A 19,969-nucleotide genomic window follows, 5' to 3' on the forward strand; every position below is an offset into this window, starting at 1 on the left:
TTGCTGAAAATTGCCACCGGATGCTATGACAGGGAAAAGTGTCTACACAAAACTGCTTATCCCACTATGGTGTGATAGCTACCTTAGAAACAAACAAAGTAAAGCTACTTTCGTTTTTCCTTTATGAAGTATAGATGGAGAAGAACAAAGAAGACCAACCTCTGTCTTACGCTAATCTCCTGGTTCGATTCCTCTCTTTCTTGATAGTCTCTCGCTACTTGTTCCCTTGCACGCTCAGCTTCACAGAGTACCTGTAAGATCACAGTAGCATAGCACTATACAAGAACATGGATCTATAATCATAAACAATCAAGGATCAGATGTAAATTGACCATACAAAGGCAGCAAACATAAATGACACAAGAGTATGGAGGAAAACTTGAATAGCTTTTATTGATAAACAAGAAAGAGCCAAGGGGAGTTACAACCAGTTGTTCTGACCCAGCATCATCCTCTCAGCAAGGAAGCCCCTCTTCACCTCATACAAAGCTTAGATCACCCAACAATATGATGTTGTCTCAAGAAACCAACAACAATTCCTTACAATATGCAAAATTCCAGCCTCTGGATCTCTGGGATGAGGGATCCATATATAGATATCTGTAAGGGAGATGAGTCAGCTTGTGATTTGATTAGTGTCTTCCCTCTAAAATTTCTTGCTTCCACTTGGAGATTGATGATCTCTTACTCATCCTTGGTCGAATTCAGAGAGGCAAGTGTCACAGGAGAAGTTTCTGGAAGTTTCCATGCCTCTCCACCTCGCGGAATGACACTGCCATTTGTCACTTCTCGCCCATCGCACCCCATAGAAGGGCTTTTTGAAATGCAACGCACCCACACAGTGTGTTTAGGTGAGATGAAACGCACTTTGCCTATGGAGCAGCTGAAATGACCATGTTTCGACCAATTCTGAGCAGGTTTTCATGGAGAACTTCTGGGAGAAGCTGTAATCAGTTGACCTTGCTCCTTTAGGGGTTAGAACAACACTTTTAGGGACTTAGGAGCCCTTGGTTTATGGACATTTCATGCTTGGGGTTGTAGTGCCCAAAAATGTCTATAACAGTTGCCCCCTAAAGCATGAGGTCGTTAATCTTTTGATGTCGGGTGAAATGCTTTATTATGAGGATCCGAAGTTCTTTCAAGCTGGGACGAGACCTGTAATAAGATACAATACAATACATTATCTTCATAATATTTTCATGATCTAGCTGAGGCGGGCATTCCCATGCTCAGCTTTATAAATTTATTTTCATGTGCATAGGACAGACAATCGTCTGAGTGTAGACTGATGATTCTGGTAGAGCCATCATCCCTTTGATTGGATGATTATCTGTGCAGCAATGATGTACATTTGATGTCTTTATTTCCCTGAATATATATCGCAGCCCGGATGGATGAAACTAGATCCGGGGTCTTCAATCTTGTTCGATCTTCACTCAAAGTACAAGTCGATCCATGTGACAGATGTTCTAGAGTTGAACATGGAAAGACATCGCCTGATTACCAGCCAATGATGTAAGCTGTTAACAGGCGCGAGAGGAATCACCGATAATGATAATGACCCTCAAGGTACTGCAGTACAATTCACGTGGTGTGAATAAGGGACTTGGCATCGAACACCACGAAAAGTCTTTCGGTCGAAGGTCATTGATGTAAACATGTCGCCGGAAGTGAGAAACTTGCCATTGAGGCATGCAAGCTTCAAAGTACTGAATGGGGTGTTCCTAAATCGACTTCTTGGATAATGAGCTGATGTCGACAAGAAGTGATCTGTCACAGGAGGGCCTTAATGAATCCCACATCAATGACACGAAACGGAGCAAATGATTTTAATGGAGGTGAAAACAATCTGGTGATATAAGGTTCAGGGTGACAGTCATGAAAGAATGGAGTATAAATGTATTGTAGCGGGTGAGACACAGGTGAACTCTCTGAATGACTTCTCTTGAACATATCGGCGACACTGACATGATGGATTGGTAGCATTAACCCCAAATGTGGATGGTGTGATGGGACCATGGTGATGTGACCGGTGAATGAAACAACCCAACCCGACTTGGATGCGGAGTGAAAGTGTCATGTTCAAGAGCAACTTGCTACCAACAAAGTTTCTTCAAGTTTTCTTCCCAATTTTTCCCCAGTCATTGCTGCCCAGTACCTCTTTATTTTTGTCAAGCTTGAGGAGGATAACATATGCTTGTTCTATAATTTTCCCTTCGGGCAAACCCATCTCTATGTTTTAACGAGCCTAGCGATAGTGAAACTCGTTCTCGTCTATAGACAAGTTTGTCGCTATTAAGTTTTAATGAGTTTAACGACAAAGATAACTCGCTCCTTTTCAATTTTAGAGAGTCTGAAAAGGAACGTAAAGGAAACTCCAAAATTCCTTTTTCGTCGTCTAATCCCTTAAGTTCGAAAAAGTATAAAACAATACAGAAGGGATGAATTTTCGATCCTTTTAACGAGCCGAACAAAACAAGCGCTCGATCTTTTTGTGTAATAATCCCTCAGGTCCAAAAAGATTAAAATTTAGAGGAGGGATAGCACTTCCAGTCCCTTTAACGAGCTGGAGAGGCCAATGGCTCGACAATCTTTTCATATTTTACGAGTCAGTTGAAAAGAGCTTAAAGGAGACTCGTCTTTTGAGGAACGAGTGATAAAATTGGGTAGCAGCTGATTCCAGGTAAAGTTTGGAATTTTCCAATCACGGCAGTGTTACAAGGATGGCTAGTGAGATCACTCTTTGCAGCTGTTCCTCAAAAAGGGGTAAACAATCAAATGGAGGTGAATGATCGGCCAATACAGAGTGGAGGTGATGATGAGAACACGACCAAGGCTTTTAAAGGCTGAAATACTACATTCACGATGGTTATTTACCGGAGATTGGTTCATTTTTTTTTTAAATTGAGCTTAAACACTGGGGGAAACATTTGCTCATGACTTATGTTTATTTTTTAACGAGCTTGAACTATGTCCTAAAACTGCTCGATTAATCCAGTCATATAATAAGAATGTCTCATATCAAAATGGCAATTTTTAGAGTTTTGCCCCACATCCTTTCTTTATGCAAGTTAGGAAACGACCAATCCTACGAGTTTAAAGGGTTATAGGACCTACAAATTTAAAAAAATAAATAGTCGCTCTTCGCTTGCACGCCAAAAGGTTTGCATGCCCCCAGGTATAAAACAGAATTTCAAGGTTACCCCTTCTTCCTTTCGTCAAAACATTTGTTATACCGATAGAGGTCTACCTCTTACAGGTTACCAAAGATTGTTCTATTCATGGCGTAAACAAAACACTTCTTCGGCAATGTTTATCGAAATAAACAAAGGTGAGTGGCAATGCCTGTCAACCCACATAACTTTGACAAAAGAATCTTATTCCAGTCCAACTCCCTCTTCCAATCATGGACGGGAGTACGGAGGTCATATACTTCTCGCGGAAACCTATCCTATACCCGAAGTTTTCCTGCCAAAGCAGACCAGGGTGCATGCCCCCTGGGTTTCAGTCATGTCCCTCGAATCACTCACGCTCATCAGGTGGACAGACTGGAGATTGATGAGACATTCCTTGTGTGAAACGACCATTTAGGGATGGCATATGACTATTTGCTATGCGTGATCCGGGAAATGAAAGTTGGTCTACGAGCCTGACCACTCTTCCTTCGTGCGGAAAACACATTACTCTAAAGAGTGAGGAGACAATCGCTCCCATGCAATAAATATAGTCTCGTCCGAGGAGTAGATTATAATCTAGGGGTCCTTGGACTACCATTACGTTCATTTGAACGGTTTTCCCTCTCAATGTTATGGGCACATTGGGAAGGATCCCTAACGGTCGACTGGTTCCTTTATCAAAGCCTGTTAGATTTCTCATCTCAGGCAAAAGCGATGGCGAACCAAGCGCTTTCCAAGCAGTCGAGGAAAGGATACTCACAGAAGCCCCTTCATCTATGATGGTACCGGCCATAACCATTCTATATATTTGAACAATGATTCGGAATTGTACACTAGCTGGTAAGCGGGGTCTGCCTAGTTGGTTCCAGTCGAAGGAGACAACCAGGTTGCTTGGAGGTGGGACCGAATAGACGGCCGGGTATGACTCTGATGAACTTCCTTCCTGCGGTAAAGGAATGGGTAAATTGCCCCCGTGTTCATCGAAATCTATGCTTACGAAAAGAATTTGGACGTTGTCATCCTTATTCTCTTCTGTGATTGTATCATCTGAAGACGGAACCTCTGAAGGCAAGACCGGGTCAACTGCCACCTCGACCTTTTGACTTTCATCTGGTATGGGTTTAGATGGTTTGTCTTCAACAATAGATTCTTCAGCCGACCACCTGAGCGGGTCAGCCGGCTTTTCAACTAGTGACGGAGTCGACAAGAGTTTTTTATATCCAGGAGGAAGTCGTAACGGTGAAACCGGACGATCGTCCAAAACTCTTTTAGCCTCGTCTAAGAAGGGACAACGGTGGACGGCATGGTCGTCTTCGCACTGTTTACAAGGAAATCTATATTTTCCTTTTTGTCCTGGGGCTTCACTTTCACTAGTCGACGGTGTGTTTTCAACATGATCATCAGAGGTTGACGACACCGGGTTGTGCAAACGAGGAGACCAGTCCCTTAATCTCCGAGGGATGCAGGGACAATCTCTGTGATAGTGGTCTCCTTTGCAAATGACACATGGCGATTTAGGCCTGGTCGGTGTAGTGTGTGGATTTTTGCTAGACGGCGCTTGGTTGCCCCCTTTCGCTTTTGGCTCCTTCTTCTTCTCTTTCTTCTTCTTTTCCTTCTTCTTCTCAGGTACTTTATTTTTGGCTTTACCAACCCCATCAAGCAAAGAAGAAGGAGGAGAGGAAGAATTGGAGGAAGTAGAAGGTTGGTGGGTAACTCTGGACTCGTCTAGTTGCTGACTCGATTGTTCAGGAATTGCGGTGTTCTGAACGATAGAGGTTAAGAAGAGCCATACGGGCAAGCCGATTGTCAATCCTGGAAGCGACAATGTGGCCATATGGGGTGCACCAACATCTCCCCAAGAGGAGAAGGGACTAGGATTTCCTCCAAGGGGAATTCCTTGGTTGGTGGGTTTCATTTTCTCAACCTAAGATCAACGTAGGAAAGGGTGATGATTATTCCGTTTAAAATAAATTTTAGATGCTTTGACACAACTTGTTTTTTCAATTTTTAAGATTCGAGAAAAAACAAAAGATGACTTTAGTCGCCTTCGATTTTTAATGAGCCTAAAGTGACAAGTGCTCAGATGGACCTTTTCCGTTAAGGAGTCTGAAAAGGAATGAAAGGGACTGCTCTGGAAATCTAGGTAGAGGGATTACCAAACCAATCGCAAAACTGCAGAATACTTTTTACGGTACGGCAGTCAATCTTCCCGAATGCTGTGTTCAGTGCATTGCGATCGATAGGGCGACAGACACGGCTTCCTATGGATAAAGGATTAAGTCTATTGTGGTCTCCCAAAATATACTCGACGGTACGTGGGAGCACAAGTCCGTACTTGCACTTATCGTCTCAAAGTGGAGGAATCACCCAACCATCAGTGAGAACAACAGTTACCAGGCTTTACGACACCAGAATACGTCTCTAGCCTAGACTTCTAAATGTTGTGCGTTAGGTTCCAAAGCATTGTTAGATTCATTGAATTTATTTTATAGTTGATCTTGTTTATGAAGTTTGCCTTTCAGGTTCACCGCGAGATGTAGTATAATTCCTAAAATGCAATCTAAGATGATAAACAATCTTTTTATCTTCTTTGTGCAATGAAAATCCTAGCTACTAAGGAAAGAAAGACAGAATTCTTTCACAAAGAGCAAAGAGCACACTCTAAATGCACTTTCCTAAATCAAACCAATCAGACAGTCTAAATGCAAATGCACATGCATGTATTTGTTTTCGACTTTCTTAGTATGTGAATGGTAAAAATAAAGTTGATGCACAAATCTGAATTTCTTTTCAAGCGACAATTATCAACAAGTTTCTTTTCGAAATAAAAAATGGAGACAATCACAACATTTTACGATTTGGAAATGAATACTTGTTTTTGACACTAGAAAAACTACAAATTCAGACCAAATACAATAGTAACAGGATAACCGACTATCAACAGCAATCAAACTCTTTCCTATGATTGAAAACGACACTTGCGACACTTTCAAATCAAAGGACGACAGTGCAATTATGTTACTTTTTGCAAAGGAGAACTGAAAATGACTCAACAAACACACAAAAACATTTACAGTTCTTTTGTACAAAGGAGGTGGAATAACAGCAAGGAAAAGGGGTTTCAAACAAAGATATACTGATCACAGGCAGCAAAATTCATGAATAGAACTGGAAAGAATGAATTAGAGAAACCAAAATTGAACAATGCCTAGTCTGATTAGTGCACCTGTAACACAGGGAATTTGAAATGCAACGCACCTACTATACTCGGGAAGTGCGCTGAATTTTAGATTCATAGAACAGTACCTGCGCTGGGCCAGAGATGAGACTTTGCTTGGGTTCCGGGTCACAGTTTGCAGTTCAGTTCATGGGTTTTGGCCGAGCGAATGGTAATCAGTAATGCAACAATCAGGGGTAGATCTAAGGAGAATCTAAGAGCTGTCACAAGGGTAATCAGAGAGTTTGTGAATCGGTTTTTTAAATCATAAACAGATCCCGGAGATTGACTGAAGCAGCATTTATCTACTTTGCATTTGCTTAGCAAATGCAGTTAGAAAGCTACCTGGCTTGACTTCAGGCTTCATCTGTAAGTTTATGAAATAGACAACAAGGAAGATAAACAAACAAACTAATTCGTCCCCAGCGGAGTCACCATTTTGTTACAGGGAAAAGCGTCTACACAGAACTGCTTATCCCACTAAGGTGTGATAGCTACCTTAGAAACAAACAAAGTAAAGCTACTTTCATTTTTCCTTTATGAAGTATAGATAGAGAAGAACAAAGAAGACCAACCTCTGTCTTGCGCTAATCTCCTGGTTCGATTCCTCTCTTTCTTGATAGTCTCTCGCTACTTGTTCCCTTGCACGCTCAGCTTCACAGAGTACCTGTAAGATCACAGTAGCATAGCACTATACAAGAACATGGATCTATAATCATAAACAATCTAGGATCAGATGTAAATTGACCATACAAAGGCAGCAAACATAAATGACACAAGAGTATGGAGGAAAACTTGAATAGCTTTTATTGATAAACAAGAAAGAGCCAAGGGGAGTTACAACCAGTTGTTCTGACCCAGCATCATCCTCTCAGCAAGGAATCCCCTCTTCACCTCATACAAAGCTTAGATCACCCAACAATCTGATGTTGTCTCAAGAAACCAACAGCAATTCCTTACAATATGCAAAATTTCAGCCTCTGGATCTCTGGGATGAGGGATCCATATATAGATATATGTAAGGGAGATGAGTCAGCTTGTGATTTGATTAGTGTCTTCCCTCTGATAGTTCTTGCTTCCACTTGGAGATTGATGATCTCTTACTCATCCTTGGTCGAATTCAGAGAGGCAAGTGTCACAGGAGAAGTTTCTGGAAGTTTACATGCCTCTCCACCTCGCGGAATGACACTTCCATTTGTCACTTCTCGCTCATCGCACCCTATAGAAGGGATTTTTGAAATGCAATGCACCCACACAGTGTGTTTAGGTGAGATGCAATGCACTTTGCCTATGGAGCAGCTGAAATGATCCTGTTTCGACCAATTCTGAGCAGTTTTTCATGGAGAACTTCTGGGAGAAGCTGTAATCAGTTGACCTTGCTCCTTTAGGGGTTAGAACAACACTTTTAGGGACTTAGGAGCCCTTGGTTTATGGACATTTCATGCTTGGGGTTGTAGTGCCCAAAAATGTCTATAACAGATGCTCTGAGCCTTCTTCATCTGCTTGCAATAAAACCACTGCAAGGGTGTCATTAGAGGCAAAAGAAAATATATGGAACTCCTTGCTGAAATCTGGACTGATTAAAGTGGGAGCCTCCATAATAGCTTTTTTAATGGAATCAAAGGATTTTCTAGCTGCATCAGTCCATTTGATTTCCGACCCCTTCTTCAACATGGAGGTAATATGCTTCACCAGTTCTGCAAAATTTGGTATAAACCTCCTCACAAAATTAATCTTGCCCAGAAAGGATTGGATGTCCTTCTTTGATCTCAGGACAGACAGGGTTTGTATTGCTTTTACTCTTTCTGGGTCAATTCGGACACCTGCAGCAGAAACAACATGTTCTAACAGCTTGCCTTCTTCTAAAGCGAATTGCGATTTTTTAAGATTGACTGAAATCACAAACCTCCTACACTTTAGGAACACTTTCCTCAAATGTTGCAAATGGTCTTGATGGCTGCTAGAGTATACTGTTATATCATCAAGGTAGATAAGGACAAATTTATCCTTCTCTCCCACAAATGCTATATCCATAGCTCTCTGAAAGGTAGCTCCAACATTCATCAACCCAAAAGGCATCTTGGAATACATAAAAGTGCCCCAAGGAGTGGTGAATGCAGTCTTTTCTTGATCATCTGGATGCACAACAACTTGATTATACCCTGAAAATCCATCCAAGAAAGACATCACTTTGGCTCCTGAGACTTTCTGCAGCAAATGCTCCATCTTGGGTAGAGGATAATTGTCTTTCTTGGAGCACTTGTTTAAATTTCTGAAATCAACACAGAGTCTGATTTCTCCACTTTTCTTCCTCACCACAACCAAATTGGCTACCCATTTTGAATATCTGAGAGGGACTATGATTTTGGCAGCCAACAACTTTTTAATTTCTTTTTCAATCAGAGGGAGGAGCATAGGATTTATTGGTCTCAGCTTCTGTTTGAAAGGTATGGTGTCTTTCTCTAAAGGGATTTTATGCTAGATGATCTTCTTATCATATGTTTTCAAGTCACTATATTCCCAGGCAAATACATCAGCAAATTGCTTCATTAAATTGCAGTATTCAAAACTCTGGTCAGCAGACAGATGAGTGGATAGATTTATGTATCTAGGCTGACCTGGACTCCCTATATCATGCTTACAGACTGCAGACTGATCTTCATTTTGGGCAGCTTTATAGGGCACGTCATTCTGGTCAAACAGTCTTTCTAGAGGAATTAAACCCTTAGGAATATGATTGTTGGGAAGCTGGACAATGCTATCTTTACCAATTTTGTTTCTAAGCTGGGATTTGGGGCTTTCTTCCAAGGCTTCATTTTCTTGGTCAATTTGCATTTCGGAAAATTCATCAATGACTTGCAGAAACCTATTTATTTCATCATCATCTTCAAAAACTTTCCAATGTTGGACATTATCAGGCAAGGATGGCCTATATTTCATTTGAACTTCATAAACTAGTCTGGGAGGCATGGGAGGGATAAACATGCTAGCAGACACATCAAGGGAATCAGCAAGCTGATTTTTGGCTCTAGGGATGTATGAGATACAAAAATTATCAAAAGAAACTTTGAGTCTCCATACCTCATCTCTGTATGCTTTCAGCTTTGGATGATTTGCTTGAAATGTTCTGTTTACTTGCTGAATGATAAGATCAGCATCGCCAAACACCTTTATGTTCCTGATTCCTTTGTCTTTAGCTGCATTAAGACCCAATAGCAGAGCCTCATACTCTGCTATATTGTTTGTTACTTGAAAAGCCAGCTTAAAAGACAGATGTGTGCTTTCTTGTTTTGGAGACATCAGCACCACCCCTGCTCCTGCAGTCTCCCTAGAACATGCTCCATCAAAGAACATCTCCCAAACCTGACTTCCTTTCTCTCCCTCGACCTGATTGAATGATTTCTTGATTTGCATTGCGGCCTTCTGGGATTCTTCTATTTGGAGGATACATGCTCCAAAATCAGTGTCCACAGCATATATGGGATGATTAGAAGGATTCTTCTCATCACTGATGATGTATGCCAGCTGTGCTTCTCTGTACAATCTCCTACTTTCTCCTCCAAAAACTGGGACAGTGGCATAAGATAAATCATTCTGTAATGTCCCACCTAGTCTCTTAATCCACCCTCTAGACAGCAGCATGCCAAACTTGGGAGGGACATCTGCTACCACAATATCCATCATCATACTCTTCATGGGTCGCTGGGTTAGGGTAATGGCCAGGTCTTTGATCAATCCTAGGCATTTCACCTTTCTTGAATCAAATGAGAATAAATCATGATATGGTCTGGTGATGTCAAGGCCTAACTCTTCCATGACAGCTTTAGGCATTAGATTGTGGCTGGCCCTGGTGTCTAGCAGGCAATTGTGGAGGATTTTGTCATGAATGGTCAAGGAGACATAAAATGATGGAGAATTATTATCAGCAGGTTCGATCATAGGGCTAAGCACAACTGCAGGCTTGTCATATTGCAAATTGACATAGTCAGTGGAGGTTTGTGTGGCTTTCAGCTCAAGGGCATCAAGGATAGGTTTTCTAAAAAAATCACTCTTTACAAGTTCTGACAGAGGCACAGATATTTTTAACTTCTGGACTTCTGACTCAAAACTAAAAGGGGAAGGGGACTTATCAGGACCTCTTACCTCTTGAGCTGGTGCTTTGAGGATGACTGGATCAGCTGCTGGTATTTTCTGCTTGATATTCTGTGATTCTGTCTGGACAACAGCTTTTTGGGTAGGATTCTCCTTGTCATTGCTTGCTTGTGACCTCAGGTTGTATCTTTTTTGTTCACCAGTCTGTAGAACAACCTCTCTGTCCCATTCTTGACTATTTTGGTCCTGAAGCAATGACTCTTCATATGCAGCCAATGTCAAAAAGGCAGCACTGCCTTTATCTTCCATGCAATGAATTTCATCCTCTTCTTCAAGTTGTTCCTCCTCTATAACTACATTTTGGAAAGGAGCCTTAACTCTTTGTTCTTCATTTGTCTCTTACTCCTTTGAAGGACTTGTACTTGTTCATTTGCTCTTCTGAATGGATTTGGATTTCTTGGAGCAAATGTGTTTGGAAGCCTTGTCTTTCCGGAACTCTGCTCAACTTTCAGCTTGGATATTTCAGCAGCCAATGACTCTATCATCTTAGTCATTTTATCTAATTTGGGTTCTGAAGATGAAACAGAGGAAGAAGAAGCCTCACCTCTCTTCCTCCTTCTATCAGCATGACTTTTTAGCTTTTCTGTAGCCATAATATTAGATTCCACCTCTAGTGTTGCATCCTGCATGTAAGCTAGAGTGGAACATCTTCTTTCTCTCAACAATAGGCAGAAATCAGAGTCAAAAGCATTGGAATAAGTGAGTTTGGCAGAGGTGGGGGTAGGCTTTACCTCAGCTGGTATCTTACTATACATACGATTGAATCTTTTATTAAAATCAGGCAATGATTCCCCATTTTCCCTCTTTAGGTTTCCAAACTCAGTATGGTAATAGATCATATCCTTTCTATCTCCCCATTGCTTCAGGAATGCATCATCCAATGCCTCAATGTCTGTTATGGACCTATGGGGTAATTCTTTGAACCACTTCCTAGCCTCACCATCAAGGCTCTGGACAAAAACTCTCATCCATACATCATCTTCACTGATATCTAGGTTATCTGCATAGCTATAAAAAGACTCAAGGTGTTCTTCAGCAGTTACTCCCTCTGTACCAGTGAATTTGGGCGTATATTTATGATATTCTCCTACAGGCATGGCATTCAAAGGAATAGGCAAGACCAGGGGTCCATACCTAGCAACTATAATTCTTTCCATCTTTGTGGGAGCTTGCTAGCCTGCCATGACTGGGATATGTGGAAGGATACTGGCAGATTGAATGGTAGGAGCTAAGGAAATATATGAAAGAATTGAAGGGAATTGATGAAATGAATGTGAGGCTTTCTTTGGACTACGATCCAAAGGGTAACTGACTGAGAAAGGAGCTTTATTAATCTCTGAAGGAATTTCTTTACTAACAAAGCTAGGCTCTAAATATTCAAACTGTATATCCTCAGCTATAACCTTATCTTTCAGAGATGCATAAGTTTTTTTGGGCTTACCTAATCCTGATGCTCCTTTATGCAATGTTTTCTTTGTCTTAACAATCTTCTCAGGGTCAGGCACTGGGACAGCTGGTGATTTCTGAGGATTTCTTCGAGTATGCCTCACAAACTGAGCCAGGACTGAAACGTGGAGTCGCCAAAGGTTGGTCTTCCTCCAGTGGAGTCGCCAGATAGATGATTACAACCAGAAATGTGCCCAGACTTTGTCTATCATCAAAATCTGGAACCGTGTTGTCTCCCAGGGAAGCTGAGCTTCAATCTCCTCTCCCAGCAACGGCGCCAATTAATGTTATCTCCCCAAGAAACTCTCCTAGGTTGTATCTCGGAGATGCTTGGGAACATTACAAATTCAACATAATGTTGGAAATGGATGAATGGAGGGAATGATGCTTGTTCAAGCCAGATAACCACTTCTACTATGCTTAACTCCAGACATGGGTGAACACCCCCAGACTACAAGGCTTTAGACCACCAATTACTCACAGTTTGAGGATTACGTGTACATGGAGAATACTGACCACAATAGCAGATGCACAAGACCATGTGATGGCCGGAGGCAACTAGTAAAGAGGTCTGCAAATCTATTTCCTAATACACAGTCAGGATGGCAGCTCTCTAGCACTAAGTAAACAGAAACCTGCATAACACATTCAATGATACATACTAGACTTCAACACAGAGGTGGGATGACAGCCCCTCTAATGCTAAATATCAAGAGCACATGAACAAATGCATAAAAAGCACAGCCTAAAACAGAGTAGAAATGGAAAGTGAGCAATTAACAGCAAAATAAGCTTGTATTAGCTGAAAATGAAGACCAGACGCTGCAAGTATTAAAGTAGCTACAGTCTCCAGAAGTTGAACCTTACATAAAAAAAACAAGCATCAACACCCATTACATCTGTTTGCTGGGTATATATAGAGTTTGATTACAAAGATATTTTGCTGCTCTATGCGTGGAGGGGTCATAATGAACCACCAACTGCTTTAACTCTCTGATGGCGTCTCTGCTACAATCTGCTTGCTTTAATGAATTAATTTGACATTCTATGGTGCTCTGTTGTACTCCTCTAGTAGGTGGAGTGTCATAAAGGATGAAATCCCTTAACTGCTGAATGTGTTGATCTGCCCGAGTCTTGTCCTTTCCCTTCTTGGCCATCCTGTTTCTTGAATGCGGTGGTTGAAGAGTAACTGCGCAGAGTGGTGAACACTGGCCACCTTCGTCCTTTTGAGAATATGAAATGGCTATGTTGCACTGTCTATGCTCCTTGATCACTTCTATTGCGGGCTGCATCGTGTTGTGTTGTCACCTTTCCACTTCCAACCTTCTGTCTCTGTCTCTCGGCCTCTTTTAGGTGATGGGATGGCTATTCGGGCCTTTGTGATCTCTTGAAAAATGCTTAATAATGATTGTTTTCTGTTGTATACAGAAAACGCTGTAACGCTGAGAAATCCCGCCCATTCTGCTTCTTTTGGACTTCAAAAAGTCTACAACATGATTAATTCCTTTGTCGGGTCTGCCCTTCAGGTGGTTGTCGCATATCGCAGCTGACCGGTTCCCTCGCTTCCCTTTGTATTTTCATTTATCTAACGAAATATACCAAATACAATGAAAACGGCTTGTGCGCGGACTTGAAATTTTATAAGAAATCATTTGTAGTGCCATCGGGTCCGGCCCATCGGGTCGCATGCATGTATATGTAAAGGCCCTGCCCCTTTGGTTTCCGCCTATAGCGATCCAGCGATGTAACGTGGGCCGTCGATCTGCGCGCGCGATCAGCAGTCCACATTTAATCGCCGATCGCAATCGCTCCTCCTTCCTGGTCTGTGCCGATTTGCCTCCGCCGATGCAACCCACCGATCCGATCATCGGTGATCGCTGATCGGCGGTGTCTTGTGCCCCTCCGTAAGTCCTCCTTTGGTTTTTTTCCGATAGCGATATTGTTGTGGATCCGACAGGCATTGTAACATGGTTTAATATCAGTATCGCATCCGATAGGTGCAATCAGTAATCGGCCATCGGCAATGTTATAGACATGACTTATAAAAGGCCTCTTGAAAGCTGCGATTGCGATTGGGATAGGATATGGCTGTCTGCTAAATGAAGCGGCCCCTGTGTATGCCTTGGACCCTTTTGAGCACAACCAGGCAGACCAAGCCTGTCTCTGACCATAGAAAATCCTCGTTGTATAGCAGAGCTAACAGCGCACACTAATGAATTCACAAACTAATGTACAAAAATTCATTGCATGAATTTCACGCATAGTAATTTTTCAAATACAACCAATTTCGGGGTTGTGATAATGCATTTCCTTCGTAATCAACTACCTCATAGGCATCTTTTTGCAAGACACATTTGACAATATATGGCCCATGCCACATAGGTTCGAACTTTCCAGCTCCTAACTTATCGTTTGCCTGATCATAAAGGAGGACTAGGTTGCCTTCATAAAAAGTGTGAGGAGAAATGATTTGATCAAAATTAGTTTTGACACGTTTCTTTTGGGCTTCAATTACCATCACAGCAATGCGAGGAGTCTCATCAAGCCTCTCAAGGTAGAGTAGCCACTCCTCTTCAGGCAAGGTATTAGGAAGACATTAGAAAACTAATTTGAGCGAAGGGTTTTCACATTCGATTGGGAGAGTTGCCTCTAAACCATACACCAGCTGGAATGGAGTAAATCCAATGGTTGTCTTAGCTGAATTTCTGTAAGCCCAGAGAGCTGAGAATAACATCAAATGCCAATCCCTTTTGTGCTTCCCAATGGTGCGTTGAAGCATAGTAATCAGAACTTTATTAATTGCTTCGACTTGGCCATTGGCTTGTGGATAATAAGGATTTGAGATATCATGACGGAGGCCCAACTGAGCAGTCATCTTTACCATCATGTACTGACGAAAATGTGATCCATGGTCAGTTACAATGGCTTGAGGAACACCAAAACATGCTATGATGTGGTTGAAGAGGAACTGAGCAATAGTGATACCGTCAGCATTATATGTGGGCATCGCCTCAGCCCATTTAGTGAAGTAGTCGACGATGATGATAATATAACCATGCTGCGGTTGAGCAAGGGTTACATGACATGAAGTTTATGACCCATTTAGTGAATGAGCCAACAATAACTACTAGGTGTAAGGGTGTTGGTGGGGCGCGTTGCTTGCTGTTAAAAATCTGGCATTCATGGAATTTTTGAACAGCCAGAATACAATATTTAAAGATGGAAGGCCAAAAATAACTGGCGCAGAGGATTTTCTAAGTAGTGGCATAGCCTGACATATGACCACCACAGGCACCAGAGTGGCAGTCATTCAATACCCGCTCAACCTCTTCCAGTGTTAGACACCTGCAAAGAACAGAGTCCACACCAACTCGGTACAATGTATCACCAAGAATATGATAGGGTTGGGATTGATGCCAGATGCGGCGTCGGTCAGATCGAGACAACTCAGATCAGAAGGTTTGGGTTTGAAGATAAATGATAATATCTCCATACCACGGGTCAAGAGTGCTGATGAGAAACAAAGTTTCATCAAGAATCTTCTCAATAACATCAACAGAACTGCTTTCAGATGGAAGGGCACATATCAACTTAGCAAAAACAAGTGATATCTTTGATTTGGAGGCAGTAAACTCCAAATCAAACTCTTGCAGAATAACAATCCATTTGGAGTATTTTCCCCCAGTAACTGGCAAGTCAATATATAGGTGATGGGGTTGCAATCGGAAATCACTGTGGTTTTCCGTAAAAGGATATAATGATGAAATGTTTGCACAACATGGACTGCTGCCAAGGCAAGCTTCTCAACATGGGCATATCAAGATTCAATGTCAAGAAGATTTCAACTTAAATAATAAACCACATGTTCATTGCCATCGTTGTCATCTTGAACTAACACCATAGCAATAGTAGTATCAATTGCAACCAAGTATAGGAAATAATCGCGTCGATAATCGGGGGTATGCAGTAAAGGAACACTGATAAGCATGTATTTCAAAGCATCGAAGGATTTATGGGCAACTTCATCCCAAATGAAAGGGATCCCCTTCTTAATCAAGCGAGTGAAAACCTTGGTGAGTTCAACATAGTTAGGAATGGATCGACGAAGAAAGTTAGCCTTTCCTTATAGGGTTTGAAATTGCAGCAATGAGGTAGGGGGGGTAAGTTGACAATAGCCTCAAATTTTAAAGGATTGATTCGGATACCTTCGCGGGACACCACAAAATCCAAGAATCGACCAGATTCAACGTAAAAAATGCACTTGTGCGGATTGAGATGGATGTTATAATGTCGACATCGCAAAAAGATGGATCTTAAGTGGTTCGTATGGTCATGACACTTAGCAAAATGGGATCGTAAGTCATCAAGGTAAGGCTGAACAATGTGTCGAATATCATGAAACACATAATACATTGCTCTTTGGAAGGTAGCACCAACATTTTTTAAACCGAAAGGAAGCTTCTTATAGGAAAAAGTGCCCCATGGATAGATAAAGGTTGTCTTATGTTGATCAGCAGGTGAAATGTTGATCTGGTTGTAGCCAGAAAAACCATCCATAAATGAGAAAATCTCACTCCCAGCACATTCATCAATGATATGATCGATAAAAGGAGTGGGATAATTGTCTTTTGGACAAGCATGATTAATGTCGCGGTAATCAACACAAATGTGAATTGTGCCTTGCTTTTTGGAAACAGGGACAATGTTAGACACCCAATCTGTCAATGGGATGGGATAGATAAAACCAACTTTTAAAAGCTTTTCCACTTCTGCTTTAATAACAACAACCTTTCGAGGATGCATGGGGCGAAGCCGTTGGCGAACGGTCTTCACGCTAGCATAGGTCGGTATTTCATGCACCACTATTGCTGGATCAATACTAGGCATTTCCTCGTATGACCACGCAAAGACATCTTGACCATGATCTCATTGGGAGAAAATGGCACCCCAATATGAATGTTCTCGAAAATTATAGGTTTAATGGAAATGTCAAGAGGCATGGTTGCAGTAATGTTTCGCATATTACCCTCAGACAGGACTTCGCACACCAAAAAGGTGTTTGAAGTGGATTTGCTGGGAAATAAGAAACAAACGCTTCAAGACACGAAGACATCTCACCAAGGCTGGGAAGAAATGAAGAACGATGATGGAGACCATTCCAAGGAGTTTCGTCTAAAGACATAACCTCAATGATACTCTTGTCAGTGGGGAATGTCTCATTCAAAGGATCTGGAGAATCCTAAGAACCAAGCCAAGGAGATGGCACATAAGTATCCAGGTTCATACTGAAAACATCATGACTTTCTGAAGCAGCCATTGAAGCCAAGACAATTTCTTGATAATCTTGCTCTAATGGACTTAATGACATAGAATCGCCAAATGAATCAATTTGATCTGGAGTAGGAATAATCCAAGGATCCATAGAAACCGAGATCATATTGATCAAAGTGACATTCGGAGGTGGGAGAGTAAAAGTACCCACTAAAGCAGAGTCTTTGAAAAGACCTACCCCCACACTCTCATAAGGAATCTCGGTATTTCCCACATATGGGACATTGTCGTTCAACGTACCAGAAGAGAAAAAAGATAGTTGGTCGACGGTGACAATTTTTCCTTCATGAGGAAAACGAAGCACCCAAAACAAAGAAGAAACCACAAAAAACATAGCGTGGGTCCAACTTCACCCGAGAAGAAGGTTGTAGTTGAGATTCACATCTACAACTTCCACTTCTAGCTCAACAGTCTTTCCTTCCAACGTGATCGACAAGTTTGTGAGAATATCATATGGATGGGAGCCTCTGCCATCAAAGGCCTCCAAAGTGTTCAGGGACTGATTGAGGGGAGGAGAGCCAATGGCCTTCCAACATGAAACAAACATGATGCAGGTGGAAGCACCTTCATCAATAACAGTATGATGGATCGTATTTCCTTTAATGATAACTTGAATAAGAAAAGAAATCTGATGAGGAAGACGAGGAACGTGGTTTTCAAGATCAAAGGTAATTAAACTCAAATCGACAGGATCAATAGCACCTATAGCAGACAACAATGATTTCTGCTGCATTGGACATGTTTGAAGAACTTCCAAAGCAGACATCACCGAAGGTGCTTGAGCTAAATCCTCAACAATATTATAATGTTGTGCAGCTCTAGCATTCAGATTATAAGATGATTTCTGAAGTACACCCTTGGGAGGTGGTCAGATTACGGACTCACTGTTAGGATGCTCAATATGGAGTGGACCAAAACTAGATGGAGTGGAAGTAGAAGGTATATTAGTGACTTCTTTCTCCATGGTCTGCTTCTGCGGGGTTTGATAGTCCTTAGTTCGAGTAGCAACTGAAATAGGTGATGAACCTTGCATCATGAAAACTTGGGAACCAGAGGAGGTAGAGGATCAACTGCATCTGCTGAGATGGAAATGGTTCTTTCAAAACATCCGAGGTCCCTTTCAATAAGCAGTTAAATTCAGAACATCGGGGACAATCCCTGGTGTAATGATCTTCCTCATAGATGAGGCAAGGATATTTCGGATTGCACTAGGAAGCATCATCAACAGATGATTTGGGTGGATCTTGTCTTGAGGTATCCATTTTGGCTTTACCTTTACCATTTTTATTACCTTTTGAAGCCTTATCCATGGCAGTAGACTCAACAACATGTACCTCAGAGGTTTTACCAGGATTTGACGAAATTTTTGAAGGATTATTGGAACCAGTGTTTGAAACAGATTTCTGCTTCGAAGAAGCCTTAGTGGAAGTTTGAGACACTGAACCAATTACACCATCAACAGGTGGTACATCGAGAGACTTTGAGGCTGCCGGATCCGAAGATGGTCTTGGAGCATCAGGAAACATCTCATACAACGTGCCAAATTGTGAATAGACTAAGTCTAGATACTAAGCACGGGAAATATCTTGTTCTTCAGTAACACATCCACCCATAGCTATATCCTTAGAAATCTTGTTAATGAACGATTTTGTGAACCATTTAGTCAACAACTCATCAACAATCTCGAATTTGATGAGGTGACACCGACGTCTCCCTTCATGGATATGATCGGAAATGTGGGTCACAGTATCTTGCTTAAGGGATGTGAGCAAATGAGTGCCAGTTTCATATTGAACCGACAATTGGAAGTGGGTGAGGAAGGCCATAGCTAAAGAGTTAAAGTCAGCATAGGTAGCTCGAGGCAACTCGATATACCATTTTGTGGCAACACCTATTAAGGTTCTCTGAAAGAGGCGAAGATGGATAGAATTGTCAACATACGAATTAGAGGAGCACCATAGGTGATATGTCATCACATGGGCTTACAGGTCCTCTTTAGACTTTCCTTCGAATTTAGGGAAATCACTTGGAATTTTAGTTGGAACTGGAGGCCAGTAAGGCGAATGAAAAATAGGATCATTTGTGAGCCTCGAGACATCAGGCAGTTCCAACGTAGCCAAGAAGGGCAATTGTGGATTGAATGGCATGTAGGGCCTTTGAGGAGACCCAAACTGCGGGTTCCAACCTTGCTGGTAAGGATTTTGCCCCCACAGTGGAGGATTTTGACCATACGGGATTTGATTTTGCCCCCACTGAGGGTTACCTTGACCATAAGGTGGATTTTGTCCAGGGTAGGTTTGATATTGACCTATCATAGGCCATTGATAAGAATTATACGTGGCATACAGATTGTAAGGACCTGTTGACCCTGGACCTAAAGAGATTGGCCCTGTTGCTGCAGGGGTTGACCTTATGTTTGCAAGGGCTGACCTTGTTGATATGCATATGAAGTCCTCCAGGATCAAGGAACGGGGAGTACAGGGACAGTGACAAAATGTTGTGTAATAGATGCCCCCTAAAGTGTGAAGGCCAAAGCAAAGTGAGGGATGAAATGCTTTATAAATTAGTGCAGGGAACCGGTCTACCGTCGAAAAACCTGCAAGCAAGTACAGATACATATACATAAACTGAGATCTTTGTCAAATGA

This window comes from Pinus tabuliformis, chromosome 3_2 (assembly GCF_031772625.1).
Source record: "Pinus tabuliformis cultivar Carrire ecotype Pingquan chromosome 3_2, CPIR1, whole genome shotgun sequence".
Classification (NCBI taxonomy): Eukaryota; Viridiplantae; Streptophyta; class Pinopsida; order Pinales; family Pinaceae; genus Pinus; species Pinus tabuliformis.